Source organism: Peromyscus californicus, unplaced genomic scaffold (assembly GCF_007827085.1).
Source record: "Peromyscus californicus insignis strain IS unplaced genomic scaffold, ASM782708v3 Scaffold_12__1_contigs__length_115047231, whole genome shotgun sequence".
Taxonomy (NCBI): domain Eukaryota; kingdom Metazoa; phylum Chordata; class Mammalia; order Rodentia; family Cricetidae; genus Peromyscus; species Peromyscus californicus.
This window is the reverse complement of record NW_026294413.1, coordinates 41,985,577-42,004,081: the sequence shown is the minus strand read 5'-3', so window position 1 is coordinate 42,004,081 and position 18,505 is coordinate 41,985,577.

Here is an 18,505-nt window from a genome sequence, read left to right as displayed (position 1 = left end):
ATCCCTATCAATTACTGAAGAGAAGAGTGATTTAATTCATTAACAATTCTAACATGATGATGCATATTTTATTTACATTTATCTGTAAGCAATGGGATTTCAAAGGAATACTGTCATTATCTAAAGAAGTACTTCAAAATAATTTGAAGAAATCAGCATTTGTTATAGCTTGTACATTAACACAGCTGATAACCCCTACATTATATATACTTGGAATTAGGACAGCTTCTCAGAATTTTATATTTCTAGGTGTACTCTCTAAGGAAAGGGACAATTAAATCCACACTCCCTTTTATTGTTTGTGATTCATTTAAGGATCACGTAAATAGACTATCTATTTGTGAAACTTCCAATCAGTCTGTTTTGTGCTGTAATAATAGCAAAATAACAGATGAATATAGTTCATTGAGAAATGAGGCTTCATTCTGATCACAAGGCAGGTATTTGAAGAGATGACATTTGATTGGTAGCACTTATTGTAAAAGAGTCCAAGGCTAGAAACAAAAGACTTCGGATTTGCCAGGCTAGCTCTTTTATCCTAATCTACTCTCACAGAACTATCTTGATCCATTAATATCTTCCAAGCTTGATAAATCCATGACAATATCTTCTAATGAAAATTTACTCTTAAGGACACCCAATGCTGCTTAAAGATCCAGAACCAGACACTGGGGATGAAGATTCCAACAAATAAAACTTTGAGAAACAATTAATCCAAAATTTAGAGTTGCTCACCTTTCCTTGATAGTTGTGGTACATTTCATGATGCAAAATACATTCATCCATGTCAATAATCTTAAACCCTTAGCTTGTTCTAATATAAGTTCAAAAGATCAGTGAAAAGTCACTTTTGATATTGAAGACACGTTCTTTGTTGCTTTGAATACATACTAACGAAAACTAATGATCTGTTTCCATTATATGATGGCAAGACAGTGCAAAAAACAAAACCTTTTTATCTCTAATAGGAAAAATAGGACAGAAGCAGTAACAATTTTCCACGAACAATAAAACTCTAGGATATAAACACTAAATAGTAATACACCAAGCTTTCCATCCTGGGCACACTGATATGGGTGTTGACTTAGCCACATGGCCTTCAGTGTCCTTCCTAGCTGCTTTCCTTTCTTGCAGTAATATAGGATTCCTAAATGTTTCACAAATTGTACTGCACACTAATCATAACTCCATCTTTATATAGCCCCCATTCCTTTGTTTTGTTTTGAGTTTTCCTTTGAATACACTCCCAGGGATGTCATTGAAGCTAAGCTCTTGCATTTTTGTATACATGCACAATTTTCACTCTCTTAGGGTTTCTATTGCTGTGAAGAGACACCATGACCATGGCAACTTTTATAAAGGAAAATATTTAATTGAGGTGGTGGCTTAGACTTCAGAGGTTCAGTCTATTATCATGGTATGTCATAGTGGCAGGCAGGCAGACGACATGGTGCTGAAGTAGTAGCTGAGTATCCCACATCTTGCAGGCAACAGTAAATGGTCTGGGACACCAGGTAGTATCCTGAACATAAGAAATCTTAAAGCCTGCCCCCTACAGTGATGCAATTCCTCCAACACGCCATATCCACTCCAACAAAGCCATACCTTTTAATAATGCCACTCAATATAAGATTATGAGGACCAATTACATTAAGATTACTATATTCCACTCCCTGGCGCCCACAAACTTGTAACAATATCATAATACAAAATGCGTTCAGTCCAACTTCAAAAATCTCCATGGTCTATCACACTCTCAACAATTTTTTAAAGTTCAAAGTCCAAAGTCTCTTCTGAGATTCATGCAATCCCTAAACTATAATCACCTACAATATTAAAAAAAACAGATTGCATACTTCCAATGTACAATGGCACAGGATATACATTATCATTCAAAAACACAGGGAAAGGAGCATAGTGAGGAAATACTGTATCGAAGAAAGGCTGAAAACCAGCTGGGAAAACTCCAAATTCTGCATCTTTATGTCTGATGTCAAAATGCTCCTCAGATATCCATCTTCTTTCAGCTCTGTTGACTACAACATAATCCTTTCTATTGGGCTGATTTCACTCCCTGTTTGCCTCTCCTCGGCAGGTATCCCATGACTCTGACTCTGGCATTTCTAACATCCTGGGGTCTGCAAGGAAATCCAGTCTTTAATTTCACAGCTTCACAAAACAGCCTCTTTGGGCCTCCATTCAGGGACACTCTTAACACATGCCTGGACTTAGCAGCTTTCATTTGACATGGAGGCAAATTTCATAGACCCTTGTATCTTTAACTCTAAGGCCAGAATCACTTTACCAAAGTTGCCAATTTCTGCTGCTTGCTAGGGCGAGAACACGACCCCCTTTATCAATTACATCTTTACCATATTTTTCTGTCTTTCACTGCCTAAGGTTGGCTGTCCTGAAGCTTGCTCTGTACACAAGACAGACCTCAAACTCAGAGATCTGCATGTCTCTACCATGACAGTACTGGGACTAAAGGCATGCACCACCACACCCGTCTCTAAGTTTTTCTTTAGTTTCTTTTCACAAGTTGGAAACTTAGCTGTGTGTGATCTTTCCCTGAGGTCATCACTCCCTTTATTCCATTTCTTAATGTATTTATCTCATTGAACATAGGACTTAGGACCATTCTCTTTTCTGGTGATTTTTTTTCTCCTCAAATATTTTTCCTTGGTCAGCTTGCTCCTTTTCATTATAAATCATCATTAGAGTGAACACTAATATCCACATAACAGCATCTATCTTAGGCTGTTTGAGATCTCCTCTGCCAATGGAATTAATCCAAAACTCTTCACTTTAGCCTCAGGCAGACATTTCAGACAAGGGCAAAATGCAGCCACTTTCTTCCCCAAAGTATCATCTCTAGGCCACATACTAACAAGCTTCTCCTCTGAAACGTCTTAATCCCCACAATTATCAAATCACATTCAGCATCACTGTCTTCCATGCCCTGTAATTTTGGCCCATTAAGCAGAACTTTAAACATTCCACTGCTTTCCTAACCCAAACTCCCAAAAGCCATATGAATCCAAACATAGTTAATGTTTCTATGGCTGTAAAGAGACAGCTTGACCGTGGCAACTCTTATAAGGAAAACATTTAATTGAGGTGACAGCTTATAGCTTTAGAGTTTCAGCCCATCATCATCATGGAGCACAGTAGCATGCAGGCAGACAAGGTGCTGGAGAAGTAGCTGAGAGTCTTACATCTTGCTGGCAATAGGACATGGTCTGAGACACTGGGCAGTATCCTGAACATGGGAAACTTCAACACTTGCCCCCACAGTTGCACAATTCATCCAACAAGGCCATACCCCCTAAGAATGCCACTCCCTATGAGATTATGAGTGCCAATTACATTCAAACTATCACAGTCATTATACGGAAATCACCCATTCTGCCATTTTTCTCTCCAGGGCTACAGCAGGAGCAGGAGCCACCAAAAAAGCTTTAGCTATGACTGGAGTGGCCACAGAACACTTCTTGTAAAGAAAGGAGCAGAGACATAAGGCATGTGTTGGTTGTAAAGGACTGGTTCCCATAAGTTCATATATTTGAATGCTTAGGGAGTGGAAGTCTTTGATCAGATTAAAAGAATTAGGATGCATGGCCTTATTGGGGGATGTGTGTCACATGGCTGAGATTAGAAGTTTTCCAAAGACCACATCTGGCTCATTGTTTCTTTGTCCTCTCTCTCTCCTTGCCTATGTATCAGGACATAGCTCTTGGCTACTGCTCCAGCACTGTGCATGTTGATAGTATACTAAACCTGGGAAACTGTAAGCAAGCCACCAATCCAATACTTTTTTTTATAACAGTTGCCTTGGTCATGGTTTCTTTTTGCAGCATAGAACAGTGACTAAGACAATTAAATTCTTTAATCATTTTATAAAAGCATTCTGCCTTCCTGTGCCTAAGACTAATGAGAGAGGATCATCACATTGCTGTATGTCCAGCTTATCATGTGTCATTCAGTCATATTTTTAAAATTCATTAAAGTAATTACTGAAAATATGTAAAATTTAAAAAGCAAGAACTGAAAAGAAAAATGTATTAATTTTATAAATAGATAAAATACTTTCAAAAGTATGAGTGACAATATTCAATATATATAAAGAAAAAATGAAGTTGTTCAACCCACTTGGGAAAAATTCTATCACTGTTGTATTTTAGACACTTAATACTTTAAAAATGAAAATGTTCAAAGAAACAAAAGAGATAAGTGGCTTGCTTCACTATTACTAGTAAGTCTGTGCTTTGGTTATACTAACTGCAAGCAGCTGGGAGATGGACAGAGGGCTCTTTTTAACACAGCAAAAGTTTATGAACATTCCCATGACCAACACTTATAATGAAAAATCAAAAGGAAAGGGGGAAGCATTATTATGAATTAAAAGCCTTTGCACACTTAGTTTCTAATGCATTTGTCTCCCAAAAATATTATTGTATTTTTATCACAAAATAACAATTATAAATATTTTGTCCAGTTATCTAAATAATACGTATAGTTTTCAGTGCCATCCATCTAGGCACCACAGAGAAAAATTTATAGCTTAATAGAATCCATTCATAGAATCTGTTCAGATTTGTCTTTTCCCACTATCAACATTATTATTGGCAGATAAGTTCATAGCCATTCTCATGATTTTAATGGCTTTTAGCTTGCATGTTTGTAATATATAATACATGTTGTTCAGGCAATAATTTTGACAGTATTAACTTCTGAGAGTTACTAAATCCAAGCATGTCTGTGCTATAATAACATCTGTAAAGTACATAGTTATTGCTTAATCAATTTTATGTCTCCTTCATTGTGAAAATTTGTAGTACAGGAGAAAGCATGGACTGAAATTTTTATGTCATTCATACATTTTTATTTAATGACTTCATTTCCAAGCATTTATCCCAAAGGCATAATCACATATCAATACACACAGAAAGTTTATTTTATAAAGTATACAATTAAACTTTAAAATATACTTTGAGAATATACTTGGTAAGATAAACATGTGAAAAACATAAAATATTTACAACAAAGGGCATTGAGCAAAATTATGATGTGTCATGAAATATGATAACCCACATATACCTAAAATTCTATTTTACATGAAATACTATTTTATGTAAAGATTTTTCATATATTAAAATGTATATGTATTTTATGTTATATATACATTTGATATATTAAATGTATATTAATGTATTAAATGTATGCATGATTATTGGTAATAGAGAGATTGCTCATTAGTCAAGAGTATTGGCTCCATTTCAAGGGACTTGGCTTAAATTTTCAATACTTACACAGTGAACTATAACTAGTCTAACTCCAGTTCCAGGGGATCCAACGCCCTCTTCCGGCCTCTGTGCACACCAGGTATGCACAGGATGTGCAGAGAGACATTCAAACATAACACTCAGACATATAACATAAAATTTTATATAATTTAATTTGAAGTTATTTTCAACTGCAGATATGTCATCACTTTATGACAAATATTTATTTATAATCTTACTATATGTTTATGTAAATACATGTATATAGGAAGGACAAAGCAGCAAGATATATATAAAAATGTTTAAAAAAACTCAAGTAATTACTGTGTGAATAACAGATTTTAGGCAATATTCTTGACTAAAAGTTTTCTGACATTTGGAAAATGCTTTTTCAACAGGCATGTATTTCCAATCATCATTAGCCTTACCAATTAGACACATATATACTTTTTCCACAGTAAGACTTTATCACAGTTTAAGAATTTAAAACCAATTGATCCAAATATAACTTAGTTTTAACTTAAATCTCCAACTCATCAACAAATATTTACATAGAATAATGGCATACTGTTTTGCATATAATATGATGCAAACCTTGTTTCTGTATTGATAAATAATAACAAATTTTTTCCATTTTATCTTTCTCTGTACTTTATTTTTTCATTTTTTCTCTCCATTCTTGTTAGATATTTCACATGGATTTTTGAGGTTATTGTTGAAGTAATTACAATGCAGAGCATTCTCAATTGCCCTCTACTTTACAAGCCTTCATCACCATATAATTTTCTTATGCAGCATTTACACAACATGAGAACAAATATTATGTGAAGATTATGTCAGAATTCATTGTATTTTAAAAATCGGTGTACAAATATGTTATGCCTTAATTTTACATTTTACTTTCACTGAATCATTTAATCAACAACAAAAGTAGAGTTTCTAGCAATCTCTAGGTATCATTGAAAGAATTATAAGCCTTTCTGTGAATATGCTGATGATATTCTTGATCTTTAACTGTGTGCTTTTCAGAAAGAAATGGAAAAGAAGCAAGACACTTATTTCATTTTAATCAGTTCTAAATTCTTGATGAAAAATGAAAAGGGTTCAGAGAGTAAAGACTTGGTAATACACGAGGTCTTTAGGCAGTAAATTTTCTAAGGAGGTGAAAGTGTTACACAAGGCTAAGACTTTGTTTGCATCAAGGTTAACTGTTTTTAATAACTTTGTTTCTAAGGACCTTGAATGCCCTACCCATACAGGCTCATATCTTTCTGGAATTATCTTAAGACATTTTCAGATGATTTGTCTTCCCTTTACCTTTCAAATTAACAACATCACCCCTTTATACTGGTATACTCTTCTTCTCTCCTCATTTTTAATGACCTTTTGTCACATCAGCAACTTAAAAATCAAGACTCAAGTGACATTTTTGTTTGGCTATTTCTGCCTCATTATATAGTTGGATTCCTTTCATCCTCATCAAGGTAAGGCATGTATTCCCTTCCTTGATAAGGCATCTAATTCTGTATTCTGTGCATACAGTTTTGATTTATGATCTAATATTCTAAAAAAAAATAGGACACAAGAAACAGAAATGTAAATAAATAACGGTAGAGTAGTGTGGAACTTTTTTCTTTCTTATTTTCTTAATATTAAGGATACAGTTCATACTGCTTACAAGAATACATCTGAGAGCTAAGGCAATATCTAATGAGAAGTTACATTAGTTAGTAGAGACTAATTTTCTAGGAAACAAGAATTAAGATCTATATTATCATCATTAACATGAACTGCAGAATTTCTGAGTTCATTTGGTTGGTTAGAGCTAAATGTAAATTGCTTAATTAGCTTTAAGATAGAGTGTTGTTCCATAATCCTAAAACTTAGGCAGGTAGGACTGTTACTTGACCAGAGTAAGATCAGAGTCAGGACCCACAAGTTACATTGATTAACAGAAATTAAGTGTCACTCTATCCACATTTCCTTTGAAAAGGTATGATTACCTCTTTGAGATACAATAAACAACAGCATGGCTTTTGTGATCCAAGTAGCCTGAACTGAATTTGGAATTTGACCCTAAGAATTATTGTGTTTTTCTCTTTGTCTAGACTGAAAAACATGATTATTGAGATCAATCTACGTGAGTCTATTAAATGGGTAACAGAATTTATTAATATATAAATTGAGGAAATACACTCATGATTGCAGAATGGAGTAGACAGCAGAAGTCATCCTCTGATCCGACTGGGAGCAAATCCTCTTGGCAGCCAGGAGTTGGGAGAACGGGGCTGTGACCCTTCTCCAGCTCCTTATCAGAAGTCACATACAACTACAGGAAGCAATGTCTCCTTTGGGCCATATAGCCCTGGGTCATGGGCAGAGCAAATACCACTACATTTCCCCTTTTTATCTAAATAAGAAGGTTCTAACCTTAATGTAAACTATATACAATAAGAATAATTATCAAGTGTCATCCAGGAAAAACAAAGGGTAATAACATAAGCAAAAATGGAACTACAACCAACAAAAACAACATCAAACAAGAGACACATACTAAAATCCATAGAAATCAGGAGCATAAGTAAATAGCACATTACAGAGATCATTCTGAAAGGTGTCATATCCTGAAGAACCTGAATCTAATACTTAATATGTTCTAGCTAAGATACAAGTAGATTGTAACTGTAATCATCTAGTCTTCAACTCAATCAACGACCTGAGAAGGAACATAATAATACCTGAGAAAACAGGTGATGGATGCAAGCAACTTTCGGGATTCTTGTGAGGTAGACAGAGACAGCTGGCAGCCTGGACAGTCATCTAATGTTTCTCAGCATCATTCGTGCATTCAAATTGGCTACAGTCCTAGAATATCTAACAGACTGTTTTTAGAAGCAGGTATTTTGGAAGATCATCTTACCCTGTGTTGGCAGAGTTCAGAAGTTACTTTTCCTTGTGTCTCACTCATCTAGAAAGGACAGCATTCATACTGTCAGCAGTCGAAGGCAAGGGCAGTTCTTTGCCCAGTAGGCCATTTTGTGGCAAGAAAAAGACAAACTTCTAAACAGAAATGTCTCAGAAGCCCAACATTCCCTCAGGATCAGATTGGTACTGCCAGGAGCAATCATGTCACATCAACAAAATTCTAAGTTTTCAAAACATTTAAATACCATATTCTCCAGGTCTATGAAGATTACCTATCCGTCTGACATATGTTTCTGTAAGTCTGGAGAACCTAACTAACATAACTATAGAAATGACAAGCATGAATGACTGTAGCTCAGTAAGTCTTCTCTACTAATATAACTTAAGGACTAAGGCTTCACATTAACAAGATAGTAAGCAGATATATCATATAAGGACAATGACCTCAAAATTGTAACAATACACAAAATAGTTTAAACAGAGGTAGGAATGTATATATAGTGTAATATGCAATATGACAATAATCCTAAATATGTATCAATATACAAAATATTCTAAACAGAGGTATAACATTTATACAATATGACAAATGTAATTTTACATTTTTATCATTATGCAAAATATCTCTAACAGGAGTAGAAGTATGTGTACAATACAACAAATATAGTTTTGTATTTGTGTCAATATACAAATTCTCTTAAAGAGGAACATAATAAGAGTTTACATTTGTATCAGTGTACAAAGAATCCACATCAGTGCAAATTATATAAGGCTGATATTTTACTGTATTAGTTTACTAGTAACTACAATAATCTACCATAATTTCCTATACTTATCCATTTCTCTTATTCTTTTCTAAAAAAGAACACTGAGTCCAAACTTTTTTGTTCTGCTCCCAACCCTACAACCATCCATCTTTAACCCTGAGAAAAATGAAATATCTGGGAGAAGAGTGTTGTTTTCTTATAATTACTTCCTGCTGTTTATGAGGCAATGGTATCTCTGTTGGGTCCTGTAAGAAAGCTTAGATTGTGAGGTCTCAACAGGGCTAGCCATGGAGTCTTCAGCCAGTCTCAGAAATGGATAAGATTGTCTGAGATTCTGGCTAGAAGTATAGTATGATGGACCATCTCCTCTTAGAAGTGTTCTGAAGAGTTTTTAGTCCAAAGCTGATCATTGAGTAATGTTTTTATGTACCATGGCATTTTCTGGACTGAGTAGAGTCATTGTTGTGGGGCCCCATCTTCTGCAGACTTTAGAGACTGCTATTTGAGAAGACTTATTTTTACTATGGACAACTGGAACATTATTAATATCAAAATAGAAAGTTTGGATTTAAAGATGACATGACACTTAAGAAAGGATTCTGAGAAATCAAGAAAAAGCATGGAGAGAAATAGAATCTTGACAACAATGGTCCCTTTTTATTGGTTTTCTTCTGTCCCACACCAGCCTGCTCTTCTGATACGAGACAGAATCTCTTATTTTTTTTTAACAGTGTGGTTGGGGTTAGAGAAGAAGGGAGCCAAATTCCAACTTCTAAGCCAGCTTGATATATACTTGAATCAGAGCCACAACTTTTCTAGCGTTAAAGAGATATAGATGTTAGGCAGTGAGATATTTCCACAAGAAGCACTGCCTCCTTTGGGCTGTATAGCCCAGGGTCACAGGCTGAGCAAATACCACTACACATGAGATGAGCTGGGAAGTGATAAATTTAAGTAAACATTTGAGGAAAATAGAAATGACTCAACCTTCAATGGAGCGCTGACCACTTCTGAATTATACAATCAATAGTGACTGAATGAATTTTCTGATACGGGTGGCTCAGTATTTGCTACCTGTTTTAATTGGTGGTTGTCCCAGCACAAACAGGGTTTACCTAACCAGGCAAAATGCAGGAATAATAACTGAAGGTCAGAAGATTCAAAGCAAGTCTATTGAGCAACGAATCCATATCACCACTTCATGATTGGTCATGAATGTGGAGGTAGGAGAGTCATCAGATTCTCTGAAGGAAAGACAAATGAAACTATGAGATGTCCTAACATTTTCTGATCGTATAAATGCATAATTGTCCATCTTCTGCTTAAACTACAAACCTTACAAAGTAATACCTAGTATTTTTAATGAACTCAAACCTGATCTAATACCTACTCCAGATGAGAAAAAAATGGGCTCTAGAGAGATATACCAATTGTATTATTATCTGTTTATAGAAAGGGGAATACATCTTTTTATAAGTTCCTCAGGTTTTCTGTTACCACTTGCAATCCCACCCTAACTGATAGCAGGTACATCAAGCAGTTGTTCATCTCCAAGTCTAGCCAGGTAGGCTGTCAAGGAATGCATGGGTAAACACATGGCTGTTAGCTTAATACACTTTGAACATGAGTGTCAGCTCTCACGCACCTATGACTTCATAAAATTAAAGAAATATATAAATTTATCAGTGGGTGTTCCCTCTCTGATAGCATTCCGAGGGAAGGAAAGATTGGCTTTTCTGTCTCTTCATATTCCCCATTCCCAGCTCAAAACCCAAGAAATTATAAAACTTGTCTGGGAAAATCTCTGCAAGTTGTGAGGAGCACAAAGTTCTGGGTCTAGTCAGACATCATTGGACTAAACATTTAAAATCCTGCCACTACTTTGACACTGAATTATTTCTCACTCTTCTCTTGTTTGTCCAGAACAAAAGTAACTATTTTCCATCTTCTAATGAAGGAACATATTAATTTTGTGTTCCAAACTGTAATTGCATAGTTAAAATATGAAAATTTGGTCCCCTCATGTTTTATATGATGTTTACCTGAAAATTTGTATCAGACAAAAGTCTTATAGTTAAAAGTTTATATATATATAAACTTTATACACACACACACACACACAATACACACACACATACATGTTATGCCCTGTATAGAATTTGGATTCAATTGTCTTTTAATAAACTTATACATTTCTTTGTTATTTTTAATATGTCTTTTGTGATGGAAGAATTGAAATAAAATGAGAGGGAGCCAGTAAATAGGAGAAAGAAATATCAGAAAGAAGCAAAGTGATGATAATGTTGGTAAAGAATTTCTGTATAAGATTTTATATCTAGCCGGGTGGTGGTGGCACACACCTTTTATCCCAGTACTTGAGAGGCAGAGCTACTCAAATCTTTGTGAGTTTGAGGCCAGCCTGGTCTACAGAGTGAGGTCCAGGACAGGCATCAATACTACGCAGAAAAACCTTATCTTGAAAAACCAAAAAAAAAAAAAAGAAAAAAAGGAGAAGATTTTATATCAAGATAAAATAGCTGGATTTTCCCTATGAATAATAAAGCAAAAAAACTTAAATAAAGTTAAAAAACTTAAAAAAAAAACTAAAAACACCAAGGCAATTTACAATTTCATGAAAGATGAGACTTAGGCATGGTATATGTAGGATTCTTAAAACATATTAAAGTTTTCTAAAGTCAAGTTTGTACTGAAAGTCCTGGAGTTCTCTTAAGTTATTGGTCTGTTTTTAGTTGCTTTCATAAGAATTTGCTTAAAGAACAACAACAACAAAAAAAATCCAATCAAGATTTATTTAGATATGTTGCTTTTCTAGCTGTGCTTTGTCCAAATGTTTCAAACATGTAAAAAGCACAAGAAGAATAAAACTTTCCTTTTTTTTTTCTGGTCCAACAATCAAAGATTTTGAAACTTGTGCTTTTGTAGACAGAAGGACTAAGAGGACAGCAAATAGTTTTGTCCCTTTCCTTACAATCTCAGTCAGAGCCCGGAGGATGAGAGGACTCCTCTCACAGAGCTCTCCTGTTAGGTCATCTGTCTTCTTGATCAGAGAGGTTATGGAGATCTGGCTATTATACACTAACGTGTGAACATTCTGCATAGGATAGGGTCAACACAGAGTGAAAGGGCTACTGCTTCCAAGGAATACCACATGGTCAGTATGCACTGACTTGTCCAAGCAAATGGTGTAACCAGTAAGGAAAAACTACCGTGGTCCTCGGCTCCTCCAATGACACAAGTGACCCCTGAGAAGAGGGCCAGACCTTCAATTTTCCTCACCAACAAGAAAGTAAATGGTTAATTTTTAGACATGTATGTGTACTTAAACTCCCAGCAGAAAAGTGCAACTGAAGCGTAAAAATGATTGGTAATAACAACAATTAAAAACTAGATTAGTCTTTGAAAAGAAAATAATGAGCCAAGATTTATAAGACTTCCCCAGGTTACTGACATGCTAGGTATGATGTTGTAACTAGACTAAATGAGTCATGAATTTTCCATGAGTAAACAAAGTACTGCCTGTATATTCATAATAATTCCACAAATGCCTCAAATGCTTACAAGATCTTCATATACTGACCCAAACTGTGCCAGATATCACCATCATTTTGATGAACAGTGACTGAATCATCATGGTGAAAATGGATTGCAACTTATATCATCATAATAGTTGTGCTATTAATCTTTAAACTTAGTATACACAACTGCCATCTTAATTTCACCTATTTTGATTTACTATTGACACACACTCAAGCAAGCACTCCTGTGGTGATTGAACTTCATTTATTTGTATTGCCTTAAATTGTTCCCCAAAGCCGAAAGTCAGTCAAGACCCTAAAGCCTTCTTGCTGGGTTTCAGTCAGAAGCAACCACTGGATTTAATCACCATTTCCAAATAACTTTACGCTTTCAGTTCTTGAGGAGAATGTAGTAGATAGCTTGAGGTATTATCAAGATTAGAAGTCATTGAAGATGGATCCATCCTTCCTTGTCAGCTTTCACATCCTAGTTCCCTCACAATTCCAAAAAGAGAAGCATCATAATTATCCCTCTTTAAAGCACCATATGAAACAGTGGAAGTTTCAAATTTCCTAGATGCACATTAACAGAAAGCAACTTCTGTTGGATCAAAGGAATGGTACGTGAGTTCTACTTCTGGACTTGCCTAGAGACATATGTTCTCCTGTGGCCCAAAGATTATTAGAATAGCAGGTTGTCTTTCAACTGCCCTTGCAGATAAAGTGGTCCGAAAATCATCTTGGGAATATTGAGGCCCCTGAAGACATACTGAGAAGAGTGTCGACGAATTTCTAAATGGTCTTATTAAACAAAAAACACTGAGCCAAACATACAGATCAGGGAAATAGGGAAAGCCACCAGCCAACCTTACCTCACCAACTCTGCAGCTTCCAAATCCAAGCAACTTCCTGTCTACCCACACCTTTATATGCCTTGCTTTTCTTCCTCTCATTGGCTCTTAGCCCAGCTACCTCACTTCCTTGTCACTGTCTGACTGTACAGACCTCCAGGTTTCTATGGATGGTACTAGGATTAAAGACATGTGTCACCAAGCTTGGCTCTGTTCCCTAGTAAGGCCTTCAACACACAGAGAACCTGCCTGCGAAGTGATCTGATTAAGGGCATGTGCTTCCTGACTTTGTTTACTTAAAGTGGCTGGCCTTCTGCCCTTGAACTCCAGGCAAGCTTTATTTATCAAAGCACAAATAAAATATCACTACATTTCCCTTTTTCTTGTCTAATAAAATTTAAAAAACATAACTAACATAAGAAAAACTATATACAATAAATACAATAACTACATATATATATATACAAACAATAAATACATCAACAATGTCTAATCCATTTGCATTTGACAAATTCAGAGAAAATATTCCATTATCTATCCTATTTTGGTGACTCCAAAATGTACCTAATTCACTTTCTGTCCTAACTTGTATTACCAACAGAAAACTCTCTTATAATGTCTTTGGAATCTATATACTTTACACCTCCTTAGTGAGTTTCTTTTCTGAAATTTCTTAACAAGAAAAACTGTAACTACAACTATATCATCTTCACCTCCCTTAGAGACTCAAGAAGGAAATAATATCACGTAGTAAAACAGGAAGTGCCAACAAGTGACTTCCAAAAAAATGTGAGTTGACAGAAATAGACAGCTGCCTGGCCAGTTACCTGAGGTTTCTCTGCTCATTGGGACATCATCTTTAGCCTACAGGCTTAGCGTATCTGACAGACTCATTTGTGAAGTAGGATGTCCACAAGGCCTACAGCTCAACCTCATATTCAGTGTGAGTATTCCATGTACCAGATAAACTTGAATTCCACTGGTGTCCTGTCATGATTCAGGATTTTAAATTTTGGAAATTGCTGGTGTTTTTGGAATTTGGCTACCCATTCTTCTTGGCTTGTGGGTGGTTTTATCTCCTTTATTAAATGCCAGTCTACCATTGAGAGTTTAGACTCCATCAGCCTAGTTAAGCCTTCAAAAATAACTGTTTCAGCTACTGTTCCACTGCACACCAGAAGCCATCGGTCCCTTGCCTGTTCAACTGCGTTTGAAAGAAGGGGTGCTGTACCCTTTCTGGATTGCAAAGGCATTTCAGTAATTGTGCCATATTGCCCTGGCCTCAGAGGACATGTGTTTCCAAAGCTGCAACCACACTTGTCTTGGCAAAGATCGGTAGTCCTTTGTTTTGTGTCCTGTTTGTCCATTTTGCTCAATGCAAGGGCACTTTTTTGCTCAGTGGCTAACTTTTTCCACAATGAATGTTACCTCCATATGCAATTTATTCAATGTCCATGTCTTTTCTGAAGTAGATTGGTGCTGCCAGGAGCCAACATGTCTCATAGTCATAAAAAAGAAAAAAAATATATGTTATTAATACATTTTAAATGCTATATTCTGTAGATCTCTAAAGGGTTTCAAGGTGACCTGTCTATAATATATCTCTGCTTGACCTTGAAAACATACCTAATATGACTACATTGTAGTGTGTAACTACTAACTTTCATTTCTTTAGAAGAGAGAAATATTTATCTCCTTAATGAGATGATGTACTTATAGCTCCCAGAAACGCCTCTCTGGATGCACAATACAGTATGTTAGAGAACTTCACTGCTAAACCTGCCTGCTTATCTGAGTTCTAATTAAAAATGTGTTCTCTCTATTTCCTCTTTCCTTTCTTTACTTTTTATCACAGTCAAAATCCTAAACATGATTTTGCTGACATCCTCCATCTTTTCTGAAGATCTTCTGCCTCATACAGTTTCTTTCTCACCTCCACTGCTGACCATGCCTCATATCTTGTACCTTAGCTCAAAATGCATGGCTATCTCATTTCCTCCTATCCATCTACCATCTACTAATACTTCCCAAAATTTATAGCTAGTTTACTTGGTCTCTGGTTTCTTAAACAAATTCTAATAAATTAAATTAAATTCTAATAAATTCTTGTGCTTCCTTCTAAATCTATTTCTAAAGTCATTTATGGAGAAGAATAAGGACTCACAAAAGGGAACACCATCTACTCAGTAAAAGTATTATGTCAGTTTTGCATAACTCAATTATATAACAATGTCTTGGTTAGGTTTTTATTGCTGGAAGAGACACCATGATGACAGCAACTCTTATAAAGGAAAACATTTAATTGGGGGTGGCTTAAAATTTCAGAGGTTTAGTCCATTTTCATCATAGAGGGACATGGCCACGTGCAGGTAGATGCAGTGCAAGAGAGGGAGCAGAAAGTTTTACATCTCAATCTGCAGGCAGTAGTAAGTGAATTGTGTGATGCACTGGGTAAGACTTGAGCAAAGGAGAACTCAAAGCCCAGCCCTACAGTGACAAACTTCCTCCAACAAGGCCACACCTACCTCAACAAAACAATATTTCTTACTAGTGCCATTCCCTATTGGGGCCATTTTCTTTCAAACCACTCCACATAATAAAATAAACGTAAATCTTTATGTATGGAAAATATGAAAGAACTACAGCCCAGTAAGGAATGTGGAGAGGATGAGAAATATTCATTTTGAAGCTAGAGAACACAGATTGATTATCCAATACCAAATATTTAGCTAGCCTTGAAACATGCAAACAAGTAATGCTAAGTAAAGTCATACAGACTAAGCAGTGTATTTTTATACATGTGAATCAATATGTTTGTATATGAATATATGTATATGTTCATATGTATATGCAAATGTGCATGTATAGTGATGTGAAAAAAAAGTCACAAATTTGAGAAAACAAAGTGGGATACATAGAAAGATTTGGAGGGAGGAATGGGATGGGGAAAGGATGAAATTATAATTTCAAAAAGTTTTTTAAAAAATTAAAAAAATATTTTATTTTTATTTTGTTATCTATTAGTAATATTATAGGAAATTCCTTGAGCAATATAATAGTGGAGAATCAGAGAGTAAATAGACAGTAATATAGTAACTAGAAATATGTTCTATGACATTGAGTTTTTAAAATAAAAAATGATGAAAATAAGGTCCTTTAGTTATATTATACTATGATTTTCATACAATTCCTTTAAAGGATTACCAATGTTTAAAGTGGGATTTTGTTTTTATTATGTCTACACTGTTAAGATATTTCCAAACCATAGACAATTTCAAATCACTTTAATTTCCATGATTTAATGAATTAGAAAAGCAAATAATATCGTAAATACTCAATATTAATAATAATATTCTATTTACTTCAAATCACCCTCTGATAAGTGTTTAATATAGTGATATATTGTGTACCCTAATAAACTTTGCCTGAAGATCAGAGGACAGAACAAGCCACTAGATTAAACATAGAGGCCAGACAGTGGTGGCACACACCTTTAATTCTCACACTCATGAGGCACAGATCAGTCTGGATCTCTGTGAGTTCAAAGCCACCCTGGACTACATGAGATTGTTTCAGTTTAGGAGAGAAATAGAGCTAAACAGTGGTGGCACACACCTTTAATCCCAGTACTTGGGAAGCACACACCTTTAATGGCTGGGCAGAGAAAGGTATATAAAGCATGAGGAGACAGGAAGCAAAAAGGCTTTTTGGCTAAGGATCACCTTTTGGCTAGAAGTCCTTTCAGCTGGAGCTCTTTCAAGCTCAGGAGTTGGTGAGGTAAGAGGTGATGGCTGTGGCTTGCTCTGCTTCTCTGATATTTTAGCTTTCACCCCAATTTATGACTCTGGGTTTTTTTTTTTTTTTTTTTGGTTTTTCGAGACAGGGTTTCTCTGTGTAGCTTTGCGCCTTTCCTGGAACTCACTTGGTAGTCCAGGCTGGCCTCGAACTCACAGAGATCCGCCTGGCTCTGCCTCCCGAGTGCTGGGATTAAAGGTGTGCGCCACCACCGCCCGGCTATGACTCTGGGTTTTGTATTAAGACTATTTAGGAATTCATGTCACAGTTTAATCTAAGAATTCACAAGAAACTCCATGTAAGAGACTTTGAACCTTAATTTACTCATTTATTTAGATAGTTTTTCAACAAATGTTACAAAATATTTTCTTTAGGCATCTTTTTAACCCAAGTTCATGCAGAAGTGGAATATTTTCTATTCAAATAGAGTCTGCTATATAATACTTGACCTGGAAAGGAAATGCTAATTGTCCCTCAGCATAGCACATTTTAGTACTTCTGAACTTAGGAGTAGATATTTCTGTCTATAACTTAGTTATTAACTGAAAGGCTCCCCTCAGTAACTCTAAGTATTAATATTCCATTTAAAACAACAAAAAAAAGGAGGTGTCTTCTAAAAGAATTTTTGGTAGAGAAAGACTTCATTTGACAATTCTAGGTCTGATTCTCAATTGCATAGAGTCAGAATGTCCAGACAGAATTTCCACCACTGTGTATATAATTCAGTGCTTTTACTAATGCTTTTTATATCAGACTTGTGCCAAAATGCAGTATAAAAATGTAATGAGGTTCGCATTTACTATTGCAGCATTTTTTTAAAAATGAAGGCCAATCATCAATTTGCATTCTCTAGTCAGATTTAAAATGATGTATACTACTAAGCAATGTCTTTCCATATTAAATGTGGTGAAACTCATTATTTCTCTAGTATTTTCATTGTTTTCTGATATAGGCAACTTGAAGCAATTTTGTCTTGCAATTTGTTAGGCTACATATATAACCACAACAAACTTCAGTTCAAGATTTTGCTAACCCTTAATTTTATTTAGTTATCTGACAAGGAATTATATATACATATATATATATTTAAGAATTGGAGGTAAACAGGGACTTGGAAGAAGTTGGCTGCAGAGCACACATTTATGCTCCATCCTCTGGAGTGTTTGCTATCTATGTCCTTCCTCCATCAAGTTGCTGAAGCCATGTGAATACATTCCAGAGAACAAAAAGTAAGCTCGAGTGAAGTTTGTTACTTCTCATTCTGAAATCAAATTTGACTTTTTCTCTCATTAGCAATAACATTTGAAACAGAGGGTGATTTTGAAAACTACATATTTAAATGTAGT